The sequence below is a fragment of the Amia ocellicauda genome, chromosome 2 (genome assembly GCF_036373705.1).
Source record: "Amia ocellicauda isolate fAmiCal2 chromosome 2, fAmiCal2.hap1, whole genome shotgun sequence".
Lineage (NCBI taxonomy): Eukaryota > Metazoa > Chordata > Actinopteri > Amiiformes > Amiidae > Amia > Amia ocellicauda.
Genome location: NC_089851.1, coordinates 47,129,719 through 47,153,046, shown reverse-complemented (window position 1 = coordinate 47,153,046; position 23,328 = coordinate 47,129,719). Strand labels below are relative to the sequence as shown.

General features: G+C 40.9%; 1 non-coding gene across 1 annotated transcript; it reads right to left on the bottom strand.

Moving 5' to 3' along the window:
* Positions 1-3,256: 3,256 nt before the first annotated feature.
* On the bottom strand, positions 3,257-3,339 carry trnal-uaa (transfer RNA leucine (anticodon UAA)). Its single transcript has one exon. It is a non-coding gene; the product is annotated as a tRNA-Leu (tRNA).
* Between the last annotated feature and the right edge of the window lie 19,989 nt (positions 3,340-23,328).

The window sequence follows — 23,328 nt, the reverse complement described above, 5'->3', positions numbered from 1 at the left end:
TGTGAAAGTATATAATCCACAAGGAATCATTGTTGTCCTGAATCTGCTATTTTAGGATAAGCCTAAAAGATAATGCAATTACATCATCTTCAAGAAGAATAATAAGAAATATTACAAAGTCTTAGAATTATTATTGTTATTGATGACAAATAGGACTTTGCTCTGTAAAATGCAATATAAGAATTTCAGTAGGATTTTCTCCGATAAATATCGTATAAGAATTTCCATTGGCAATCCTCTAAGAATTTCCAGTAGGAATCTTATAGAATTGTTTCCAAATCATGATATAAATTCCAAAATGATTCTTATAAGATTTTTTCTATTGGAAATAAAAAATGGTCTTTAGTAATAACATTGCTTGATTACCATCTCTGCCTCTACCATTGCACTTACCTTACAAATATATAATTGGATATAATTTGTATACAAAATATTTAATAATAGATTAAATTCTTAATTCTGTTTTTAAACAAAATAAACAAGTAAACAAACTATGATCTAAAACATGAAGATCACGTGATAGATGAGCTTGGAGTGAGAATTGTCTCATCTCTCACCTTGAGGACCTTACAACTGTCCCTTATTGTGAGTGTTGTTTGTTCTTTCTGTGAAGACAAACTGGGCATAGATTTATAACTTTTATTAACTTCGTGTCCTGCTAAATATTTCCACTGATGTACTGCGTATAGCTGTCAGACCCGAGTCAGAATGATTTAGGGAACTGCTTTCATCTTGTTCAATGTTGGTAACTTTTTGAACTTCTGATGTGTTTTTGATTGGTATCAGTCTCTTGGTTTGATATTTGAAGCCAAATATCCACTCACTTTCTCATCAGAGCTGTCCTATGCTCTGTCTGGATCTGATAAGAACAAGTGTTATTTCTTATTTTCACACCTCCCTTTTGTGTCCAAGTTCCTGTGGAATAGTCTTGGAGCCATACTTGATTTCCAGGCCTCAGGTTGGGTAATTGTTTAGCACTCTGGTCATGTAGTTGTTTTTATTTTTTCTTTAGCTCCTCTTTAGCGTTTAGCGTTTGACTTTGTGTGCTCCCTTTCATGTCGCAGGTCTTTGTGCATTGGAAGATTGTTGCGTGTGTGTCATCCCATCAACATCTGTGCTGGTGTAGCGTAAGGTACACTTATAAATTTCAATTAAAGAAGTGAATTTATAGTATCACCTTATCACGAATCCTGGAATCTTGTAGAACTCAATTTCTGTAATAATTGGATGCAGACACCAATTCCAAAGATATAAATTGTCAAATTTATTCAAAACAAAGACTAAATGTAGCACTACACTAATTGCAGGTTAGTATTTATGTCAGGTAACTTCTCGTTATATATATATCAGTCTCATTTACGTTTAGGTGCCGAGAAAGATCCTATCATTTCTTGTTACCACAATTCTCCCTAATTGATTACTGTTCAATGATTAAGGATAGGCAGGGCCACCTATAATCTAGTGTCTATTAACTTGTGTCAATTTCAGACTAAACAGTTAAACAGGAATTAGAAGATATTTCTCAGCGTTGATAGATTTTATTTCTAAAATTGTCAAACAAAACAGTTTAATGCAACACTCATTTATATTTAAGAAAATACTAAATGATATTACACATTCTAAAGTTTATGACTCACAGAATAACATTTCTAATTGATTTCTCAAATGTCATGAATAATAAACTCCAAACTGTTAAACTTATCTGAACTTCGTTGCAGAGAGGCCTCTCTGTCTTCGGGCTCAAATAAAACACACAGCACCAGGTCCGTGTGGTTTGGAACAAAGGCAGTCCGGTTCGGCTTTGTCCAGTAACTTCCACTCAGTCGATGCACATGGAAGTTGGGGTTTCGCGAAAGTAGAGTCTTTTCCAAACAGATTTTCCACTGGTTTGAAGGCTCCAAGGGTTGTGCACAAAATCTTCTTTGCAAGCAGGAAAGCAGGGCCCTGTTCGTTTCCAGGGGTCAAGTTTCTTAAGACTCAATAGCTATTTAAATGACTGACACTTTCGTATTCAGTCGACTTAGTCAATTGTCCAGCTGTAAAACTCCACTGATCAGATGGTTACAGGCGGGCATCCGCAGTTTCTAAAGTTCTTTAACTGAATAAATTTCTTTAAAGAATTCTTCGTATGGCTCAATCTCCTTTTCCTAGTTTAGCTCTTCTGTTGCCGGCAAAGACTTGATTGGTTTCTGGTTCCAGTTCTGGCAACAGAGCTACAGGTTGAGCTGTGGCAGCGAGTTACTGGTTCAGGTGAGAGAGAGAGAGATGCCGTGCGCTATCCTTTATATGCCTGTCAGATCAATAGATGATTGGTTCTTGAGTTTGTGAGATTGGATTTCGGTTTCAGCCTCCAGTGTCCTATTGGAGTAGGCTTGATTTATGACTGATGTCAATCAATGCCATCTTTTGGAAATGCCGGTTGGCCCGGGTTCGTAGCTCTGTGTCGGGATTTCGGCTCTTGTCCACTTCAATGAGTTTTTATTACCTACAGGCCCTATTCCCCAGACATTTCACAGCAGGGATTCCAAGCCATTTGGCCCAATCTTGGTGCCATCCTCCCAAGACTGCCACTTTGATGTAGAACAGTTCACACGCCAATGAGCTAAGGAAATCTGATAACTTTGGGGGATAGGTCTTCTTTAGATCAGAGCTTTAGTTCAGAGCTATGAATGCTCTTATCAAAATACACCCCCACTTAACGCTACAACATTTATAAATTCATGTTGAAGTGAAGATAGTAGTGATAATGGCACTTCATGTCAAAGTGACAGTTGAAAGCCCCGCCCCTACCCAGAAGCCCCATGGGCCGGGAAGCCCTACCTTACCCAGAAGCCCCATGGGCTAGGTAGCCCCCGCCTTACCCCGGGTGCTCATGGGCCAGGAAGCCCCTCCTTACCCCAGTTGGCCCCTTGAACCGGAACCCTCTCCTCCTTCCCACCATCCCCCAGGTTTTACCCTTTGACCCTCTCCAGTCAGCCATCTTGTAAGGATGGCCACCATCTTGTTAGGATGACAGTCATTTTGGAAAGGGCACAGGTCATCTTGACAGCAGTTCACTGACACCTCTGATGGTGTGTGTGTAATGTTTAAGAGTTTAAACTTATTATAATTTGTTTTAGGTTATATGTTTTATGATTAGGTTTGGTATGATATGGTGTTAGCAAAAAAAAAAAAAAAAAAGAACAAAATAAAGTTTCAAAATAAAATAAATAAAAATAAAAAAGAGAACAAAATAAAGTTTTAATAAAAAAGTATTTACCCAGAGTAGGGTTCAAACCCACATAGACATAAATCCATTGGATCTTAAGTCCAACACCTTAACCACTTGGCCACCCAGGTGTTATTAATTAGTATAAGTTACTAAGTTGAAGGGTGTATGAATAAGTCATGAGAAAATGAACCATGAAGAGAGATTAAAATAGATCTATTATACGCCTAATGAAGCCAGTAGTTTTGGAGGACTCGATACACTACTGAGAAGTACTAGAGCAAATGGTGACCATGTAAAAAGAGAACATGTTTCACGATGGTTATCATATCAATATACATACACAGTGCACAAACCGGCGAGGGTGCGGTTTAAGAGGAACTTGACACGGGTACAAGACATTAACTGGCAATGGCATGCAGACCTGGTGGAAATGGGTCAGTTCTCCAACTTCAATAACGGTATGAAAAACATTCTAACCTGTAAAAATGTGCTGTCCAAATATGCCTGGGCAGTACCGTTAAAAACCAAATGGGTCAGCAAGTGTGCGCAGCCTTTAAAAGAATATTCACCCAAGGGCGCGTTCCAAAGAAACTGCAGACAGATCAGGGGAAAGAATTCCTCAACCATGGTTTTCAAAGTCTTCTCAAGCAAGTGAAAGCCAGCGTGGTAGAGAGATTCAATAGAACTATACAATCAAAAATGTGGAAGTACTTTACAACCTTGAACACTTTTAGGTATGTGGATGTCTTACCAGATCTGGTTCACAGTTACAATCACACATTCCACAGAACTGTCAAGGAACGTCCAGTAGATGTCACCCCAGACAATGCCCTGAGGGTGTGGAGGACTGTGTATGGGTCATTTGTGAAAAGCAAACCTTCAAAATTTAAGTTTAAAGAAGATGATCATGTGAGGGTGTCGAGAATAAAAGGGACATTTGAAAAGGGGTATGACCAGACATTCACAGATGAAATATTATTTTTCAAAGAATGTGTGCCTGTATTAAGGCCTATTTACAAACTAAAAGATTATGCTGGTGATGACATAAAAGGGCAGTTTTACACAGAAAACTTACAAGAGATAAACCCAAATGGTGATAGAGTCTATCGTATACAGAACATTTTAGACTTCAGAGGCCGTGGCCAGAATAAACAAGTTTTAATCAAATGGCTGGGTTGGGGACTTAAATTAAATAGTTGGATCAAAGCTTCTGAGGTGAAAGACATTGTGAGGTTAAAGGGGTTGTGAGAGGTTAAAAAAAAATGAGTGAAAATGGATTTTACCTGACTTTAACCAGTAATGCCTCCAACTTCACTGATCATCTAGCCAAATCCATCGATCTATCAGGTAAATGGGAGGTAGGGATGGTGGAGATGCACTACCCCATGACCATCAGTACATTTGACAGGAAACAGAGCTTCAAATTGCATTCTGAAACAACCAATACAAACTGGTATTATGAAATATCACAAGGCTACTATAAAAACATTGATGTATTGTTAACAGCCATGAATAATGCTGTCAAGGCAGTCCCCACATCACCCAAGGTATACTTTCAATACAATTATATTAGTAGAAGCGTGAGGCTTTTCGGGGATTCGACTTTATTGTTTTTTACCAGGGGCCAACTAGCACACGTCTTGGGGTTCATTCCCAAGAAGGGGGGAAAAAATCGCCCCATCCTGTGGCTATTACTGCTGGTTTTAACCACATGTATGTTTATACCGATATAATTGAACACAAACTAGTGGGTGACACATATGCCCCACTTCTGCGTTGTATGCCTAAAAAAGGGGAAAAGGGAAGTTATATGATATATATATATATATATATATGATAAGCCCCACTATGTCCCCCTGAGCATGGATCAATTCGACACCATCAGCATTGAAATAAAGACTGATCAGAACGAACATGTCGCATTCGCATATGGCAAGGTGATAGTGAAGTTGCATTTCCGACCTGTTAGATACAACCACTTTTAAATCATGGTGATTGTTAAGAACTATGGAGACCCGCACATGTATAGGAACTACTACAAGTATCAGGCAGGTAACGGCGTCCCCGGTTTCGCCAGGATTCCGGTACAATACGGTGTGGGGGTAGCTGGAAAATTTAGATCATTATTCAGAAAAGCTATGCCTTTTTTGAGATGCGGATTAGAAATTGTCAAACAACACGTCAGATCGGCGGCCACAAACATAGCTAAAGATGTGGTCGGACAGGTTACAAGTGCAGTGGCCAGTAGAATAAATGCTCCAAAACAGGAGGGCTCGGGCCTAATGTATATAAGGAGAGGCATTAAAAGGAAAATAACGACACCACTGGGGCTCACAGGACCCCCGGCACCTGTTAAATGAAGGCTGTACGGAAGAAACACAATCATAAAAGAAACGGGACCGGTAAGAAGAGGAGCTCCAGGCAACAACATTGCGGGGATATATTTTAAACATGGCTTTCGTTCACTGCAGTTTTGCACCAAATCTGAACTGGACCTTTTTCAGCTGGCGCCCACACAGACCAGCAATGAAAAGAGCTTCTATGTGGAGGTGCCGCCCCTCACAGCGCTCTCTGACAACGCCCCGCTGGAATTCTACATCACTGGAAATGGCGAAGACTATCTAGATCTGAACAACACTGTCATCTATCTTACTTGTAAAATAACTAAGCACGATGGCACCGATCTGGCCCAGGATGATCGGTCAACATCACAATCGGCGACAGACTTATTAGCCAGAGCAACAACTGTTATCCATACAGGGCTATAATATAATCCATTCTCAACTACAGTGAAAGCACCCTGAACACAATACTCTGCAGGCCTTTTTGTCAAGGACACAGCCGGCCAGCATGAAGTAACCGCACTGAACGGTGCAAACCAGGGGTTCAGAAATAGTGGCATATATACAGTGAGGGAAAAAAGTATTTGATCCCCTGCTGATTTTGTACGTTTGCCCACTGACAAAGAAATTATCAGTCTATAATTTTAATGGTAGGTGTATTTTAACAGTGAGAGACAGTATAACAACAACAAAATCCAGAAAAATGCATTTCAAAAAAGATATAAATTGATTTGCATGTTAATGAGGGAAATAAGTATTTGATCCCCTATCAATCAGCAAGATTTCTGGCTCGCAGGTGTCTTTTATACAGGTAACGAGCTGAGATTAGGAGCACTCTCTTAAAGGGAGTGCTCCTAATCTCAGCTCGTTACCTGAATAAAAGACACCTGTCCACAGAAGCAATCAATCAATCAGATTCCAAACTCTCCACCATGGCCAAGACCAAAGAGCTGTCCAAGGATGTCAGTGTAGCGTTATATTGGGTGTATTTTGATAAGAGCATTTTAGCTCTGAGCTGAAGCACTGAAGTTATCAGATTTCCTTAACTCATCAGCTTGGAACTGGTTTACATCAAAATGACAGTTTTGGGGAGGATGGCACCGAGAATAGGCCAAATAGTTTGGAATCCTGCTATGAGATGTCTGGAGAAAGGGGCCTGTAGGTAATAAAAAAACTCTTTGAAGTGGACGAGAGCCGAAATCCCGACATAGAGGTACGAACCCGGGCCAACCGGCATTTCCAAAAGATGGCATGGATTGACATCAGTCATAAATCAAACCCCCCTCCAATAGGACACTGGTGGCTGAAACCGAAATCCAATCTCAAAAACTCAAGAACCAATCACCTATTGATCAGACAGACGTATAAAGAACAGCGCACAACCTCTTTTTCTCTCTCTCTCACCTGAACCAGAAACTCGCTGCAACAGCTCAACCTGTAGCTCTGTTGCCCGAACCGGAACCAGAAACCAACCAAGTCTTTGCCGGCAACAGAAGAGTTAAACTGGGAGAAGGAGATTTGAGCCGTACGAAGAATTCTTTTAAAGGACTTTATTAAATAAAGAACTTTACAGACTGCGCATGCCCGCCTGTGCCCACCTCCCAGTGGAGTTTTACAGCTGGACAATTGACTAAGTCGACTGTATACGAAAGTGTTCAGTCATTTAAATAGCTCTTTGAGTCTTAAGAAACTTGACCCTTGGAACAAACAGGGCCCTGCTTTCCTCAAAGACTTTGTCTTCAAGTAACTACGGTGGAAACCCTGCTTACAAAGAAGATTTTGTGCACAACCTTGGAGCCTTCAAACCAGTGGAAAATCTGTTTGGAAAAGACTCTACATTCGCGAAACCCCAACTTCCAGGTGCATCGACTGAGTGGAAGTTCTTGGAAAAAGCTGAACCGGACTGCCTTTCTTCCAAACCACACGGACCTCGTGCCGTGTGCTGTTATCTGAGCCCGAAGCCAGAGAGGCCTCTCTGCGACGAAGTTCAGATAAGTTTAACAGTTTGGAGTTTGTGATTCATGACATTTGAGAAATCAATTAGAAATGTTAATCTGTGATTCATATCTTTAGAATGTGTAATATCATTTAGTTTTCTTAAATATAAATGTGTGTTGCATTAAACTGTTTTGTTGATAATTTTAGAAATAAAATCTGTCAACGCCGAGAAATATCTTCTCATTCCTGTTTAACTGTTTAGTCTGAAATTGACACAAGTTAATAGACATTACATTATTAGTGGCCCTGCCTATCCTTAATCATTGAATAATAATCAGTTAAGGGAAATTGTGGTAACAAGTAATGATAGGATCTTTCTCGGCACCTAAACGTAAATGAGACTGATATAATATATAATAATAATAATAATAATAATAATAATAATAATAATAATGCGTTTTTTAAACACAAACGCAGTGTTAACAGTGTATAACTCCAAACAGTTGCAGGATGCTTTATCCACAACATGTGGAAACCACTGTGTGTATTTTTTACAACAGCATTGTAAAGGTTTAGCTTGTATTCTGAAGATTTAATTAGTAATGACAACATGGTAATGCAGTTTGTGAAAAGTTATAACAGTAGAACGAGACCTATGTATTTGTTTAAGCTTCATGTAAATGAGAATTGCCAGGTGTGTAACCGAATGCATGATTTTAGGATCTGTCATAATTGCTAAATCAGAGATAAACAATGTTAGAACAGTGTATGGATAACGCTATAGACACAGAGGAATGATAGAATAGTGCTTGTGTGTGTGTTTAAGCTTAATGACATTTGAAATTCTCATTTACGTAACGCCTGTTAACCTGATAATAAAATATTATATACACATGAATTATGTTTATATTTAGTTAATAAATCCATACATACAAACACCATTGTTTATCACGCATTACATTTTGTATTCAGCACACTTATCACAAAAAACAAATAAACAAAAACAGTTAAACACCACTGATAATGTTATTTGACATGCAAACACAATAATAATGATAATTTTTTTTTTATCAGAATCACACAAGGATTAAACATTTTACAGATAACAATTTATGTATTTCTATAGCCTATATATAAACAAACGCCAACCAAAATAATATAATAAATAAAACCATGAGGACCCGCTTTACAGAGACAGCCATGGTAATTTTCCAAACAGCCTGTGCCTCTTAGCAGGCTGGTCTCTTTGTGGCGTTTCGGGCGATGCGGCCACCCCCTCCATCGAAATATAAAAGTCTGGTTCAGGAGAATAGGATTTCTCTATAGACATAGAACTGTCTCTAGTAGCCCAGCAGGCACAGTTAGTTGGAATAATGTTGCATAGACGTCAGAAACCAACGTCAGATTTTGGTCATGTAATGGTATATGAAAGTTGGATTGACGTTGGAATAATGTCGTTGTAATGACGTCAGAATCTTACGTCATTCCAACTTTCACATACAACCATTATATGACCAAAATCTGACGTCAGATGCTGACTTATGTGTAACGTTGTATAGACGTCTGAAACCGATGTCAGATTTTGGTCATATAATGGTTGTATATGAAAGTTGGAATGATGTCAGATTCTGACATCATAACAACGACATTAACTTTCATATACAACAATTACATGACCAAAATCTGATGTCAGATTCTGTATAACATTATTATATCAATCATATCAATGTTGCAAGTCTATGCTACAATGCTATTAATACCCCAATTTAGACATTACTATAATTGAAATAATGTGAGACTATATTGTAGAAAGTCATACTTTATTGAATACAATTTTGCATTAAAAGGAAAATTAACAAGAATAAAATCACACCGTAAAAACACAGCCAAAAAAACTGGGATAGCTACATAAGCTGCATTTAGCTAGGCCAGTAGTTCTCAACCCTGGTCCTGGAGGACCCCCTAACCATTCTGTTTCTTGTTCCAACTGAGCTCTCAATTACTGTTTTGAACTAATAATTTGCCTAATCTGAGCCTTTAAATAATTTTAAAAAGGTGTTTTTCAAGTTAAGCATAATATGGTATTAGAAATTTGAATTGAAACTTTTTATAAGATACTAATTTAAAAAGTCAAATGCATGTAAATTATTACTCCAATTAAAGTGTTCAATTAAATAACTGAACTCAGTTGGAACACAAACCAGCAAGGTAAGGGGTCCTCCAGGACCAAGACTCAGCTAGGTTACTGACATGCTGACATTACTTTCTGGTAAAAAATAAATACATGAAAAATAAATATTAGGACAGATATAAATATTTTTTACCTTGCCATTAGCATCTAAACACTAAGTTTGGCATCTTTTTCTGCCTGCCACCTCCACCTCATCTATCAGGAGCATACTTGAGGATCCTTTCCAGTGCTTGATATATTTCTGCCTCTGTGGTCTTCTGTGTTTTCATCACACTTTCTGTAAGTACAGAAAATTAAAACTAAAAATATATACATATTTAGATACAAAAAACTTTTATCTAAACTTACATTTTGAAGGAAAGGTTGAAAAATCATGGTGATTGTTAGTATTCAAATTATATTAATTTGACAAATCCTTAATACAATCACAAAACATACTATACAAAATATATAAATATATTTTATCTGTAATGTATCCATATTCTAATAGCATTTGAGCCTTCAGGAGTGATCATAAGTCTGTGGTGCATTTCTTCTTATGTTAATTTAACCACATGATTAAGCCCCCAGGCTCAAATGCTTAATTAATGTGAGATTGATTTAATTAATGTAATTTTAAATATATTGGATCTGATGGTTACCTGTAACAATTTTTCAAATGTCTGATTTCACAAATGTTTTTTTCCCACCTTTCCCTTTCAGATTCATTCCAGCCATAATCTCATTTGTCATGAGTCTGTAAATGTCACAAAAAGATAAACATGTATAAAAAATAATAACCACAAAATAAAGCTGTTATTATTGGAAAAATAAAGTGAACTTATCTGTATAAAATTAAGTATATGGCCTGCAAAGTTTGGTTTAGTATACAATATACCTTTTTTAACCCCACATATACTTTCTGGAAAGTAAGCAAAAGCTATACCACAATCTATTAAAAAAAAAGGAAAATATTACCATTCCATCACTTGTTGGACGTTGTCTCTTACAGAACTCCCACCTACTTTGCCAAGTTTTGATATTTGAAATTATTGAAATGTATGTCAATACAGGTGTTGTATTAAACATAACTGGTTCTGATAGGGAATTTGGTCCACCATGCAACGTTAAAACAGTGTCTACAGCAGCCATATAATTTAATGAATGCTGCCCAGAGTTGGGAGGGAGGAGTCAACATTAGATTCCTCAGCTCACCATGCTTCAGCACCCCCCCCTCTGATTGACCAGGCACCTGCAAACCTGTGGCTGAAGTCAGAGAGACCAGTACTATGCTCCAATCAGTGCAATGGATTTCCCTGTCAGTGCTTGTGGTGTGAGAAAATTGGATGGCTGACTGTACATGTCTTTACACGAGGACACATGTAGCATGTCTTCATCCCTCCTGGATTGGTGCAGGGGGTTGCAGCTGTGAACCAGACTGACCAGGGTACAGTTGGATATTCCAAATTGGATAGTAAAACAGGAAAATTGGCATTGAAAGATTGGTTCAAAATAAATAATTAAAGTGTCTGTGTAATGGACTTAATAGTCAACAAACTTGCAGAGTTAGTAAGGAGCTGTGTACTAAGTTGCATACTAGATAGTGCGGTACTAAGTTAGTACCCATTGCGTTTTTTGCCGAATGAGGAATGTTGCCCTGCACCCTGTATATATTTTTATTTTTCCAGAATACATGTTTCTACCAGACTGCTTGTGTGGTTTATCTAAGGTCCTCTTCTCCAGTGAATAAAAGGGACAGGAGCCTAAACTGTCACATCGGTGCAGTGACCCAAATCTGCAGTATACATGGTTACTGCAACACTAAATATACTCAGTCCCAACAACATACCAAGAGGTAATATTTCATAATGTAAAATAATAAGAAACTATTTTGTGTATGTTAGAAAATATAAGAAACCTTCCAGTAAGTTACTAGTTAAAACTTGCTCCTATGAGGGTTTCTTTGTTCTTATTAGAATTTCTCTGCTTAGACTTATCTGTGTGGCAGATAGAGATAATTTCTACTGCCGTGGACATTCCTTAGGTAACGAACCGAAAATATATATATCACGTTCTTATCAGTATAGTGTGTGCTGTGTTCTTGGTACCATGTCTGGATGAAATAGTGTTTCCCTAATTATAAAGAATACCTAATGAATTATTGTTTCGCGTGTCTCGGAACTGCCCCGGGACATATGTCAAAAAGAAATTATCCAAGTTCGGGACGGCCCCGAACCTCCTTTGAAATATTGCTTGTAGATGTATAAAAGGCTGTGTGAAACTTTCAATAAACTGAAGATAAACGAACAGACATTGTGTCAGTGACTTTACTTCCCGGGCCTGTCTCCTGTTGAAAAGCCTCATCTGTTACTGGAAGCGCTAACTGGGGTGCCTGATTCACTGGGGAATCCGAACTTCAACTGAAGCTTTGTACCGTAACAGTGTAAATTTGATTTTTGAGTTCCTAAGAAACTTACCAACTGCTTTCGATATTCTTCATTTCGAATACTACCCTCTAGGTTAAAGGAACCAGACTATATTAATATACATACCCAGCCCCAATACCCCTGTTTCAGAACTATACTTACCATCAATACATGATATTAGTTCCAGTAGTTCTATCTCGTCGAAGAGGTCCCAGTCAGTTGACATGATGAACACGTTGGTGGTTAATATATTGTTGAAAATGTGGCATGGTATAGCTGCTGCTGTGTCTGACGTGTAAATAGGACAAATGGTGATGCTTATTTATTAGGCCAGAATGTGTGTGTGTTTTACATATCATCACTTAGCAAGGGCAACTTACATTTGTACCCTACTGGAGCCATCTAAGTAAAGCCCCTTGCTTGAGCATACAACAGCATTGCTACACGTAGGGTTTGAACTCACCACCTTCTGGTTATGAGCCCTAACCGCTACTCCACAGTGTTACCTATTTTAAAACCCACCTATTTCACAACTTGTATTCCATAACACATTCCGAGCAACCGCCAAAAATGTTTTTCTCCCCCAACCCAACGGTTTGAGAAAAAAATATACATGCCTCCAACTCCACCTATGCCCTGACTCCTCAAAAGAACTCTCCACCCCACCCCACTTACGGTATAAAACAAGTGCATGCAGACATTGAAAACGTCATCAGGTTGGCTCGGCCAGCTCTCAGCTAACACCTGGAAGGATCACTGCTAGCCATGGAAACACCGACCAAGAAGAGCTCCCCTAACGGCCACTCCGCTGATGACCACTCTGCTGATGATGATACTTGGGCCCCAAGCACAAAACTTAGAAGGACTGAAGATGTAAAACAAAATTTTTACTTAGCAAAAATGTGTTTAGAATATTATTATTACTTTTAAATTTATGCCGGCGTTTACATGCTGTTAGGTTGTATGTGTCACGTCCACAAGGACCAAAGGAAGGGATCCAAGTGCAGGCTAGAAGTTGAAGCAGATAATCCAATAAGGGCAAAACGAGAGAGAGAAACAGAGACAGTCCAAGGTAGATCGATCAGGCGAACAGGCTAGTGGGGAGATCCAGAAGGGGTAAACGAGAGAAGATAGCAAGAGGTCAAAAAAAAAACACAGAGACGCAAACACGAAACAAGGCTCAGAATTGATTCTAGAAAGAAAGCAAGACTTCACGATGAATCTATGAAACAGAGGGGTTTAAGTACTGTGAAGGAGAGAGGGTTTGAACGAGGTGAATGAAAGATTGACCAATGATAGGAGAGGAGGACAGAACAGGTGCACCTGGTAGGAAAGAATGTGGAAAGACTGGTTTGACTGGACAATGGAAAGGAGAAGCACTAAACTAGTATTCAGGAGAGGGAGACCTCTGGTGGTGAACTAAGGTAGAAACAGGGGAGACCGTGACAGTACCCCCCTCCCCAGAATCGGCCTCGGCCGGACCAGGGTGGTGAAGACGGCGGCGAGGACAGCCACGAGGCCGAGGAGCAGGAGCAGTGGGATGAGCCCTGTGAAAGTCCGCAATGAGAGACGGATCCAGGATATCTGAGGCAAAAACCCAAGAGCGTTCTTCAGGACCATACCCCTCCCAGTCGACCAAGTACTGCAGGCGTCCTCTGTGGCGACGAGACCGTAACAGGGTCCTGACTGCATATGCCAGACCGTCGTCAAGATCCAAGGGAGGAGGAGGCGGAATAGAGGAAGAAGAGACCTGAGGAGAATCAGAAGGAGAGGAGGGATCGGGGCGAAAAGGTTTTAACAGAGAAACATGAAATGATGATGCTATTTTGTAGTGAGGAGGTAACTGGAGACGATAGGTGACTGGATTAATTTGGCGGAGGATAGGAAAGGGACCGATGAAGCGAGGACTCAATTTCTTGGATGGGAGTTTAAGTTTAATATCTCTAGTTGATAACCAAACCAACTGTCCTGGATGATATTGCGGAGCAGGTTGTCGATAACGGTCTGCCAAGGTCTTTTGACGGTGGATAGCTCTATGGAGACGGACATGTGTTGCATTCCAGACATCTGCACTGCGATGGAACCAATCATCAACTGCTGGGATTTTGGTGGATTCCTCATTCCAAGGAAACAGAGGCGGTTGGTATCCTAAGAGACACACAGGGGGTGAGGCCTGTAGAAGCACTGATTAGGGAATTCTGGGCGTATTCTGCCCATGGCAAAAAACGACTCCAATCATCTTGGGAAGTATTGCAGTAGGATCGAAGAAAGCGTATGATCTCCTGGTTTAGACGTTCTGTTTGTCCATTAGATTGTGGATGATAACCGGAGGTGAGACTGACCTTAATATTTAGAGCCTTGAAGAATGCAGACCAGACGCGGGATGTGAATTGGGGACCTCGGTCAGACACAATGTCTTCGGGAATCCCATAAATGCGAAACACATGATGGAACAGGACCTCCGCAGTTTCAAGAGCAGTGGGAAGCTTCTGTAAGGGTACAAGCCAACATGATTTAGAAAAACGATCTATTGCCACTAAAATGGTAGTATAACCCTGAGAGCTAGGAAGGTCGGTAACAAAATCAATAGAAATGGGTGACCAGGGGCGCCGCGGAATTGGAAGAGGTTCCAAGAGACCAGAGAGGGGATGTCGTGAAGACTTAGACTGGGCACACATGGAGCAAGCGTTGACAAACTGGGTAGCATCTTGTACCAGAGTGGGCCACCAGAATTTCTGTCTTATCAAGGTAATGGTACGATGAATCCCTGGATGTCCAGAAGTAGGGTTAGAATGAATCCATTGAAGGAGTGTGTGACGCTTGGATGAAGGTACATAGATCTTATTAGAAGGACATGTGGAAGGGGGAGGATTAGAGGAAAGTTCCCTTTGAAGTTGATCCAAGAAATTCCATTTGATAGGAGCGACAATACAGGTAGAAGGTAGAATGGGATCATCAGACAGAGGTTCATGAACAGAGTCAAACTGACGGGAGAGAGCATCTGCTTTGATGTTCTTGGATCCTGGGCGATAAGTCAGGGTGAATTGAAACCGAGTGAAAAACAAAGCCCAGCGCGCTTGACGGGGGTTAAGGCGTTTTGCTGCTTGAATATATTCCAAGTTTCGATGATCTGTGAGTACCAGAAAAGGGTGTTTTGATCCCTCCAGCCAATGCCTCCACTCCTCAAAGGCCAATTTCACTGCCAAGAGTTCCCGGTTACCGATGTCATAATTCCTCTCTACAGGTGATAACTTCCTAGAAAAGAATGCACAGGGATGAAGCTTAGGTGGTTGACCGTGTCGTTGAGAAAGCACTGCCCCAATGCCATTTTCAGAAGCATCTACTTCCACAACGAAAGGGAGATTAGGGTCTGGGTGCTTGAGGACTGGAGCAGTGGTGAACAGGGACTTGAGTTTGTCGAAGGCGACTTCAGCAGAATCCGTCCATAATAAACAACGAGCAGAGCCCTTTAATAGAGAGGTTAAAGGAGAGGCGACCGAACTGAAGTTTCGGATGAAGCGACGGTAAAAGTTAGCAAAACCCAGAAAACGTTGCAACTCTTTAGTAGTTTGAGGTTGAGGCCACTCAGTAACTGCTTTCACCTTCTCAGAATCCATATGAACTCCACTGGCATCAATGATGTATCCAAGAAAAGCCACGCGCTGTTGGTGAAATTCACATTTCTCTGCCTTGACGTAGAGTCCATTTTGTAGTAGACATTGAAGCACCTGACGAACCTGGGAGATGTGTTCAGAGAGAGTAGAGGAGTAGACCAGAATATCATCAATGTAGGCTATCACAAAGTGATGAAGATAAGGTCGTAATAACTCATTTACGAAAGCTTGAAAGACTGAAGGTGCGTTGACCAGACCAAAAGGCATGACTAAATATTCATAGTGTCCCGAGTTAGTAATAAATGCCGTCTTCCACTCATCTCCTTTTCGTATCCGGATTAGATTGTATGCACTACGTAGATTAAGTTTTGTAAAGTACCGAGCTCCTCTTACCTGTTCCAGGGCAGCCAGAACTAAAGGTAAAGGATATCTATACTTGACCGTAAGCGAATTAAGACCCCTATAGTCAATACAGGGTCTTAAACCACCATCTTTCTTTGCCACGAAGAAGAAGCTTGCCGCAGCAGGAGAAGTGGATGGCTGAATTATGCCTTGTGCTAAAGCCTCCTTGATGTATTCCTCCATGGCCTGCGACTCTGGAAGAGAGAGAAGAAAGTTTCTGCCCCAAGATGGAGTAGAGCCAGGGAGAAGATCAATTGCGCAATCCCAAGGACGATGTGGAGGCAGAGAGGAGGCTCGGGATTTGCTAAACACAGCAGCCAGATCCTTGTATTCTGATGGAAACTCGGGCGGTGTGGATAGAAACGGACTCTCGATGTGGGTGGCTCTGCAAGGTGAAGAAAAACAATTAGAAAGGCAATGTTCTCCCCAAGAAATAATAGTCCCCTTGATCCAAGAAATGTTGGGATTATGATGTACGAGCCAGGGATGTCCAAGTATTATGTCAGCTCCAGGGGAATCAATCACTAAAAAAGACAGTTTTTCAGAATGTCGTTTTCTGATGGACATAGTGATTGGCTTGGTTTTCATTGAAACTGGACTGGAACCGATGGGTTGGTTGTTGATAGCTCTGACATTAAGTGGTGGCAAGAACGGTGAGAGAGGAAGGTTCAAACGCTCCGCGGTTCTTCTGTCAATGAAGTTCCCCGGGGACCCCGAATCTATTCAAGCAGACAAAAAGACGTGTTGGGTGTGGAGCTGGATGCGTACTGAGAGCATACACTGAGCAGGTGTTATCAGGGGACAAGTACTCACCGATTTCTGTGGAGTGGTCGAAGAAGATCCAGGAACATTAGGACAGGCGTCTCGGAAATGACCGGATTGACCACAATACAGACAGAGGCGCTGTTGTATCCTCCTCTGTCTTTCCTCAGCAGGTAGTCGAGTCCTTCCTATCTGCATGGCTTCTGGTTCTGTAATGGGGCTAGGCTTGAAAGAAGATCTGGTGGATAACCGGGATGTAGCAGACAATGACCGTTTGCCTCGGGATCTCATAAGGTTGTCGAGTCTAATGGCAAGTTGAATTAACTGCTCCAGATCAAGTGTGTCTCCCTTGCAAGCTAATTCTGCTTGCAAATCATCACATAAGCCACGACAAAAAAGAGTGATTAAAGAAGGCTCACCCCATCCACTTATCTCGGCCAAGGTCCGGAACTCCAGAGCATATTCAGCGACAGAAGAGGTACCCTGACGGAGAGAGAACAGTTGTTCACCAGCGTCCTTTCCAGCTGTCGGATGATGGAAAACCTGCTTGAAATGTTCAAGGAAACCGGAGAGAGATCTTGTTACTTCACCCTTACGAGCCCATACAGCTGATGCCCAGCGAAGTGCCTTTCCGGTAAGTAGAGTAATAATAAAGGCGATTTTAGCATCATCAGAAGGGAAGGAAGTTGGTAAATGGGTGAAATAAAGGGAGCACTGTAATATAAAACCCTTGCAGCGGTCTGGTGAGCCGTCATATTTGTCTGGGATGGCCAAATGTACAGGTCTATCTGGAACTGGAGAAGCTGACGAGCCTGGGGTTGCTTCATGCGTTGTCTGTCTTGTGGGCTCGAGAGATAAAGCAGGTAATCGCCTCATTAGCTGTTCCAAAGTGGAGTTGATCTGACGTAGCATCGCGTCGTGTTCTCCCAATAATGCCCCCTGAGCCGTCAAAGCTGCAGCAACATCAGGTAAAGCCGCTGGATCCATGTTAATGGCGAAGTCTTCTGTGACGTCCTCTAGGACCAAAGGAAAGCATCCAAGTGCAGGCTTTTAGAGTTGAAGCAAATAATCCAATAAGGGAAAAACGAGAGACCATAAACAGGGACAGTCCAGGTCAAACGATCAAGCGAACAGGCTAGTAGGGAGATCCAAAAGGGGTAAACGAGAGAAGGAAACAAGAGGTCAAAAATACACAGGAAGGCAATCAAGAAACAAGGCTTAGAAATGATCCAGGAGAGAATGCAAGACTTCGCAATGAATCTAGGAAACAGGGGTTTTAGTACTGTGAAGGAGAGAGGGATTGAACAAGGTGAATGAAGGATTGACCAATGATAGGAGAGGAGGACAGAACAGGTGCACCTGGTAGGGAAGAATGTGGAAAGACTGGTTTGACTGGATAAAGGAAAGGAGAAGCACTAAACTAGTATTCAGGAGAGGGAGACCTCTGGTGGTGAACTAAGGTAGAAACAGGGGAGACCGTGGCACTCACTCTAATAGCTCACAAGATTGGTGATTTGTATGATACTGGTAATTCTGATGTGAAATCACTAGTTGCTGATGTTGAGATAACAGTGGAGGCCCTCCCCAATGTGCTCAAGAGAATGCTGTAAAAAGAGTCACCACCTGGTGAATCTGCTTTTACAGCTGTCCAAAAAGTTCTGCAGAGTTCTGTTGGAAATACTATTCCTATCATGACCAAACCCAATTTCTACACTGTGCTAGACAGAATAGTCATGATCAGTGTCACAGCCCTTGCCAATATACAAGTAGAGGGAGTTGCTAGTGCAGTACAGTTCAGTTGTTTCTTCCTGGCTGCTGTAGGTGCTGGGGAGGCAGGGTCATTGGTCACCCATGTCAATATCTACAGTGAAGGAAAAAAGTATTTGATCCCCTGCTGATTTTGTATGTTTGCCCACTGACAAAGAAATGATCAGTCTATAATTTTAATGGTAGGTGTATTTTAACAGTGAGAGACAGAAAAACAACAAACAAATCCAGAAAAACGCATTTCAAAAAAGTTATAAATTGATTTGCATGTTAATGAGGGAAATTAGTATTTGACCCCTTCGACTTAGTACTTGGTGGCAAACCCTTGTTGGCAATCACAGAGGTCAGACGTTTCTTGTAGTTGGCCACCAGGTTTGCACACATCTCAGGAGGGATTTTGTCCCACTGCTCTTTGCAGGTCCTCTCCAAGTCATTAAGGTTTCGAGGCTGACGTTTGGCAACTCGAACCTTCAGCTCCCTCCACAGATTTTCTATGGGATTAAGGTCTGGAGACTGGCTAGGCCACTCCAGGACCTTAATGTGCTTCTTCTTGAGCCACTCCTTTGTTGCCTTGGCTGTGTGTTTTGGGTCATTGTCATTCTGGAATACCCATCCACGACCCATTTTCAATGCCCTGGCTGAGGTAAGGAGGTTCTCACCCAAGATTTGATGGTACATGACCCCGTCCATCGTCCCTTTGATGCAGTGCAGTTGTCCTGTCCCTTTAACAGAAAAACACCCCCAAAGCATAATGTTTCCACCTCCATGTTTGATGGTGGGGATGGTGTTCTTGGGGTAATTCCTCCTCCTCCAAACACGGCGAGTTGAGTTGATGCCAAAGAGCTCGATTTTGGTCTCATCTGACCACAACACTTTCACCCAGTTCTCCTCTGAATCATTCAGATGTTCATTGGCAAACTTCAGACGGGCCTGTACATGTGCTTTCTTGAGCAGGGGGACCTTGCGGGCGCTGCAGGATTTCAGTCCTTCATGGCTTAGTGTGTTACCAATTGTTTTCTTGGGGACTATGGTCCCAGCTGCCTTGAGTTCATTAACAAGATCCTCCCGTGTAGTTCTGGGCTGATTCCTCACCGTTCTCATGATCATTGAAACTCCACGAGGTGAGATCTAGCATGGAGCCAGTTGGTGTGATTATTCGCAAATGGAAGAAACAGAAAATCACTGTCAGTCTGACAGTGATTTTCTGTTTCTTCCATTTGCGAATAATCACACCAACTGTTGTCACCTTCTCACCAAGCTGCTTAGCGATGGTCTTGTAGCCCATTCCAGCCTTGTGTAGGTCTACAATCTTGTCCCTGACATCCTTGGACAGCTCTTTGGTCTTGGCCATGGTGGAGAGTTTGGAATCTGATTGATTGATTGCTTCTGTGGACAGGTGTCTTTTATACAGGTAACGAGCTGAGATTAGGAGCACTCCCTTTAAGAGAGTGCTCCTAATCTCAGCTTGTTACCTGCCAAACCTAATCATAAAATATATAACCTAAAAACATCACACTCACATCACTAAACACAGTTTAAAATACTTTTTATTAAAACTTTATTTTGTTGTTCTCTTTCCATGTAACGCAAGGAAAATGCGAACACAGGCAGGGCAAACCTCTATGGCAAACCAAAGTGTAATTTAGAGATATTTTGATTTGAGTTGCAAATATCTCAAACTAACTCCATTTCAAGATATCTAAAATTGTATTTACGTACAAATTCGTGGGACAGTCCCGTATTTGTACCCTTTGTCCAGCGTTCCACAAGATCTATAAAATGCCCCACAAAATGCCCATTTGAAAAATCGAACCTGCAAATGTTATTATGTAACACCGTGACGTTCTGCACTTACTGACTGGACTTTTAAGATGTGAGCTTTAAAGAGGACGTAGGAACCCGGACGTTTTTTTTTTGCTTCTTTTCATTCTGTAGGCAGGGTGTTCTGGGCAGGGTGGGTCTTGTTAGCCCAAGCTAAACTTTACCGTTAGTAAAGAAGACAATAAAGGAGTGTGGACTGTTCTGATGAGTTGTTAATGAACAATGCTTTTTGCACGTATATTGTGGGGAATGGGGGTCTGCTTTGCTGTGGCATGTTATTGTGATGCTAATATGCTATGCGAATTATACTCAGCTCCACAGAGTGTAAACATGTCATTTGATCTGACAGGAAGATTGTGTATCTCCCTCCTCCTTGAAGTGCTTACAAAGAATGGTGATTGGTCACATTAAACATGACTGACAGGTATCTTCTGCAGATTGGCCGCATGAAAAGTTATTGACAAACATTTCCTGCAAAGTGATTTTGCTATCACAGTTATGGTTTACGTTTATTAATTAATTACTCTTAATTTATTATTTTTGATCTTTATTGTATATATCTACCAGATTACCTACATTAGCACAACAAACAAAATGCACACTTTATGAATGATGTCTCCCCGGTGTTACACACAGCCTACATAAACCTTGTCTTATAGCCTATATAAATACTGTTTTTAATATAATGTAAATCCTGCATTAAATCATTTGCCACTTTCACAAAACAAAATCCGAATATCCATATTTGTTAGTCTATCAGATGTACAACTTAACGTGAAAACTTTAATAGCATAATAGTTCACTTATTTTAGCGTTCACTCTTATGTATTACAATCGAACTTGAAAAATATGGCATCTAAAACAGGAATGTCGCATAATGTGTTACAATATGAAAATAGTGAAACCTGTTGGGACTGAGGGGCAGCAGCAGAGTTGGGTTCTGGTTTCCTTTAGCTCCGTGAAGTTGGCCCCCCAACTTACAGCACAAACAATAAATTCCATATCATTCGTTTGTGCCGGTTTGTGCCGTTTGTGTCGTTGAAATAAACGTTTGTGCTGCTTTGGTTTTGAAGATATTAACATTTGTTTATTTTCGGCGAGTCACTTCACTCAGCACCCCCACAACAACAGAATAAAACCAAACATACCTCTTTCGTTTGTGCTACTTTTGTGCCGGTTTGTGCCGTTGAAAATAATTGAAACTAATGATTGAACTATTATGGTTTTAACGTTATTCTTGATTTTGTATTAAACGAGTTACGTCACTCAGCCCCCCCCCCACCCAATAACATATTCAAACCAAACGCCTCTCTTTCGTTTGTGCTATGTTTGTGCCATTTCAATTAATGTTTGAACTATTAAGGTTTTAACGTTATTCGTGTTTCTTTATTAGACGAGTGTTGTCACTCAGCCCCCCCACAACATCAGAATCAAACCAAACATATCTCATTCATTTGTGCTATGTTTGTGCCGGTTTGTGCCGTTGAAACTAATGTTTCAGCTATTCTAGTATTAAAGATATAACGAAATTAATGTGCTGAAACTCCTATTGCATATGAATAAGAAACACAGTAGGCTACAGTCCTAGTACTAACAGGATCAAAAAACAGGATCCGAAAACAGGATCGGATCCGGGCTCACTAGATCTGGATCATGAAAAGGCTTTGTACGAAGCAGTCAAGATCCGGCAGCACTGATGTGAGTATGTGATCCGGTACTGAGCAGCGCTGCGGTGACTGTGAGTCTCCTGTTAATCCAGCTGCCTGACTGCTGCTGTATCTGAACGTGGCTCTGCAGCTGCAATGAAAGAGTCAATAATACAACTTTCATAAAACGATATTGTGCTAAAGTGCTGTACAGTTTATTAATTAAACAATCTTAATTGTTCACTCCATTTCCCAATACATGTTAGTCAGTCTGCTCTGCCCCAGCACCAATTGCACAGTCTATTTCTCGCACTGGTGTGCATATCGCAAGCTACGTCACTGTTTCTGTATCTCATCAACTACAATAATAATAAAAATAATAATAATAATAATAATAATAATAATAATAATAATAATAATAATAATAATAATCCTATAATTTTATTTATAACCCTCTTTTATCATAAACAAAGCGACAAGTCAAGTAGTCAAAACAGACATAGTAAAAAGATAAAACATGCAACAGCAGTAGCAACAAAAGTATTATTTAAAACTATCAACTAACTAACAGAGATTCATAAAAGCTTTTTATTTAAAGGCGAGTTTTAAGGATGTCCTTATAACTATGGAGAGCGGCGCTTCAGAGCCTGTGGGAGTCGCTGCTCAGCCGGGGAGCTGCGCTGCAAACGGAGCTCTGTCATTCGCCGTGTCATCAAGTACTGGTTCCGTTGTTTACTTCGTGGAAAGGGTCCTATCAAATCCACTCCCAACATCTCTCCAGGCTCTGTCACAGGGGTGGATTGTAACATCCCAACAGGTCTAAGGCAGGTGGGCTTAATCTGTTGACACACCAGACATCCTCTGGTGTGTTCCCATACATCTTGACGCACTTGTGGCCAGTAGGCTACTTCAAAGAATTCTCAGGAGTGTCTTCAAACCTCCCAAGGTGTCCCCCCAGAGGATTATTATGAAAGTAGTGCAAAAATGGTTTTCGGAGCACAGCTAGTACAAACAATTGAAAATGGAAACCACCATTTTTCCCAGGTACCTGTCGATAAAGAATACCCTGCTCCAGAATGTAAGTGATGCAGTGGAGTTGATCTGTATGACTTCCCATTCGTGCTATTAAGGGCCTGTGTCTCTTGATCTTGACCCTGGAATTTCAATATGTCAGGCCAGTCTGCAGGTAAGTTGGAATAATAGTTATCCATATCTCTGCTGACATAGGA